This window comes from Kryptolebias marmoratus, linkage group LG12, assembly GCF_001649575.2.
Source record: "Kryptolebias marmoratus isolate JLee-2015 linkage group LG12, ASM164957v2, whole genome shotgun sequence".
In the NCBI taxonomy this organism is placed as follows: Eukaryota; Metazoa; Chordata; class Actinopteri; order Cyprinodontiformes; family Rivulidae; genus Kryptolebias; species Kryptolebias marmoratus.
Genome location: NC_051441.1, coordinates 24,204,022 through 24,207,460, shown reverse-complemented (window position 1 = coordinate 24,207,460; position 3,439 = coordinate 24,204,022). Strand labels below are relative to the sequence as shown.

The 3,439-nt window shown below is 44.1% G+C and overlaps 1 protein-coding gene across 2 annotated transcripts in view; it reads left to right on the top strand.

Annotated features, from left to right (window-relative positions):
• Nucleotides 1-1,749: 1,749 nt before the first annotated feature.
• The window catches only part of abat (4-aminobutyrate aminotransferase), a 58,524-nt gene continuing 56,834 nt past the window's right edge, over nucleotides 1,750-3,439 (top strand). The window contains exon 1 of one of the 2 annotated variants that reach the window (XM_017437254.3): nucleotides 1,750-1,899. The gene's annotated coding sequence lies outside the window, so the exon portion shown is untranslated. Of the gene's footprint in view, nucleotides 1,900-2,089; nucleotides 2,211-3,439 lie in introns of those variants that run through there. The other variant, XM_025010849.2, reaches the window with a different exon arrangement.

Genomic DNA, 3,439 nt, shown 5'->3' with positions numbered 1-3,439 from the left:
GATCAGGAGGGAATACACAAAACATAAAATGAAGAATACCTCTGTCGCTTCTCAACATGAGATGATCTTAGTTTAAAATTGGCCATGAAGGCAGCTGCGTGACATGCATTCCTTCTAAGTCTTTAATTTATTTATGTTTATACTTTACTAACTTAAATCTGTGGCAGATTTTGGTCTAGCAGGTAAGTAATGAGGATATTAGGTTCCAACACATGTAGAGAGTCAGACCCTCATAGAGCTTTATGTCCACTGATGTTGCTGTAGTACAGTAAAAGAACCAGCAGAGGGTGTCCGCACCACAGTCGCTCCAGCACAGGTCATTTTAACAAACGCAAAGTACACACAGTTCCCTTTTTGTTTTTACTGATACAATAACATGACATGTAGAGTGAAAGATGAGGAAACAGCACACTGGTTGCAATAAAACAAGCTAAAATGTACTTCTGAACCTCTTGACCATAAAAGGCGTAGAAGTCCATCCAGCTGGAGGTGGAAGTTCATTACAGTGTCAAAACCAAACATGAAAGCAGAAATTTGTAAAAAGCAAAACCCATGAGTGTGTTAATGAAACAGCTCTTCCCTAAGGCCTTCCTTTCAGATGAACTTTAAAGCCAAACCCTATTGTCTTGATGGACCACAGCTTCCTGACCTGATGGGTCTACATTTACTGCAGAAGTTAGAATGACTCAGATTTAGACTCAGTCCAGACTGAAAATGACTGACTTGGTACACTGACAAAGGCAGCCACCACATCTTTGCTTAAAACCTTGGCATTAACCGGTAGATTCAACCCTTTTGTCTGTTCACAAAATATCTTGTGAACCACTGGACGGATTTCAATGAAACCTTCAGAAAATAATTATTAATTGTACATCTACAAGTTTTGGTGTCCACCTAATTCAAGATGGCTGCCACAGCTAATTGTCCCTATCCTACACAAATGTGGCTATAACTCAGTGAATTTTACAGATTAGAGCTCATGTTTGGCATGGTAGTCTCTGAGAATCCTCAACATTTACATCATATCAGTCACACAGAACAAAGTGTGGAGAAAGCCTTCCTCCAGGCTAGGCTAAAGGCTAGGGCCTGATTTGTTTATTTTTTCAGGCTTAAGAAACGACTTTCTCAAAAACTACATAATGTTGTAAAGAACTCCACGTCACACCTGTGCACTTTCACATGACACCATTTGTTTAGTTTGTTGCAGTTTTGGCAGCCGAACAACACCCGTGTTACTACATGAATGTGGGTGCTGAGGCTGCTGTACTTTATTATCTAATCATCATGTCTAGTCAGTCAAAAGTTCACTGAAGTCCAAGCTGGGTTTTTAACTTGTCAAATCTTGTACATAAACCACTATAGAGACATAAAATTATATATATGACCAGCAGTCTCCTGACATTTTGTTTAGGATTTAAATAAACAAAAAAACTTAAAGTTTTCCACATATTGTCTGCTCCACATTTCTGACTGTCTTAAAAGTGCAATCAGGTAGTGACAGACACAGGTGTGTGTGGTTACCATGGTGACCCCAATGAGCCACTGGCAGCAGCTTTAACATTTCCTTTCATCTTGGTTCTCCTTCCTCTTCTACACTTTATTCACCAAAACGTCGACATTTTGTCAGTTTTTGGTGATTACAGATATTGCTGGGCTTTTCTAGAGCCAGCTTGGTGTTCATATGTCGGAATTTCCGGCAGCCATGAACGTCTCGTCAGCCTCTACGTGGAGCTGAGATGGAGAGCAGCTGGTGTCAGCGGCGCGACACAACAAGCCCCTCCCCCAGTAGAGAGCAGGCCTCCCGGTCACAGAGCAGCCGCAGACCCGCTGCTCTCCCGCTGCTTCAGTGGTACACGCCGTTCTGCCGTCGGTTCTGCCGCTCCTGGTTCTGACCCGTCGGTAAGTACTCGCTCGCGCACCGTGGCGCCAGCAGCACGCGACACTCGCATCACATTTCGGACACCGGCGCCGGAACACCGGGTGTGTTTAAGTGCGCGCGACGAAACGAGCCGGCCGAGCATCTGGATCCGCGCGACGTGATGTGGACCGGTTGTCCTCGTGCTGTTTTTGTTTCAGTTCCTGCAGGCGGGTTAATATTCCACCGAGCCCACGGTTTGGGTTGTTTCTGTGAGGAGAGCCGGCGAGATCCAGTCAGAACCAGATTCCCGGGAGGACCTTCAGACTTACAGCAGCCGGTTAAGAAGTTTGGGGTATGCCGCATTAATTTGAATACGTGGAGCTGAAGTCATGATAAACACCGGGTCCAGTTCCCGGCTCTGCAGCAGAAACAAGTGGAGCTGCTGTCGTTCCAGGTCCTGTGAGCTTCTGCTGCCTGTCAGAGAGCCTCAGGTCAGCTGAGAAGAAACTCCAAGCTGCAGGCTGTCAGATTGAAACACCGCACAGAGAGGGGAACTTCTCTGACCTTCTGTCTTTACTTTCTCATTTCCAGCGTGTCAGTGCTGGAGGAGCACAGATATTAGAGCATACTTACTCTGGCTTACAGTCATAAACTACTTTCAGACAATAATCAAATTCTGCATGTTTCCTCTCCCAGGTCCAAATGAAATCAGGCTTGTTTGAACAACTGCATTCCTTCTACACCTGTTCCTCTCAGCCCTGACTCACCTGCAGACTTTGTTCAAACCCCTGAGTTAGTATTTCCCTATGGCATTTCCCCCAGGCTGTTGGTTTGGAAGAATGGGAATCTGTATTGATCAAACAGGAACAATACCCAGAATTTCATTTATCTAGTTGTTTACTTCCTGTTAGAGAACTAGGCATGGCATCATTTTGAATTGAAAGTGGTTTAGTTGAACTGAAAACAGAGTACTAAAAACACTGTAATGTTAAAACAAATCCACCCACCCATCCATGTTCTTTACCCGCTTTTGTCTTTCCGGAGCGCGGAAAATGAAGAAATAATTGTACAGAATACCAAGTCTAAGATAAATGCAAGCAGTTTAAGACAACGGTAAAGGCTCTCTCCTCTCACATATCTTCATTACATCATATAAACAGGTTGTTTAAATAAGTCTGTTTTAATTCTTATTTAAATGCCTGTATTAAAAAACAACAACGATAACACAACAATATCAAACAAGATAAGCCAACACATCAGACAGAAGCTCCTGTTGTACCTTTCTGTTTCCACTCAGATACATTTGTACATATTGATTTTTCTAAATTTTAAACATCTGGTTAAATTTAACTAATGTTTTACATTCTTTATTTTATCACCCCTTCCCATGGGCTCACCACCTATGGGAGGGGCCAAAGGGGTCGGGTGCAATGTGAGATGGGTGGTGGCCGAAGGCGGGGACCTTGGCGGTCTGATCCTCGGCTACAGAAGCTGGCTCTTGGGACGTGGAATGTCACCTCTCTGGTGGGGAAGGAGCCTGAGCTGGTGTGTGAGGTTGAGAAGTTCCGGCTAGAAATAGTC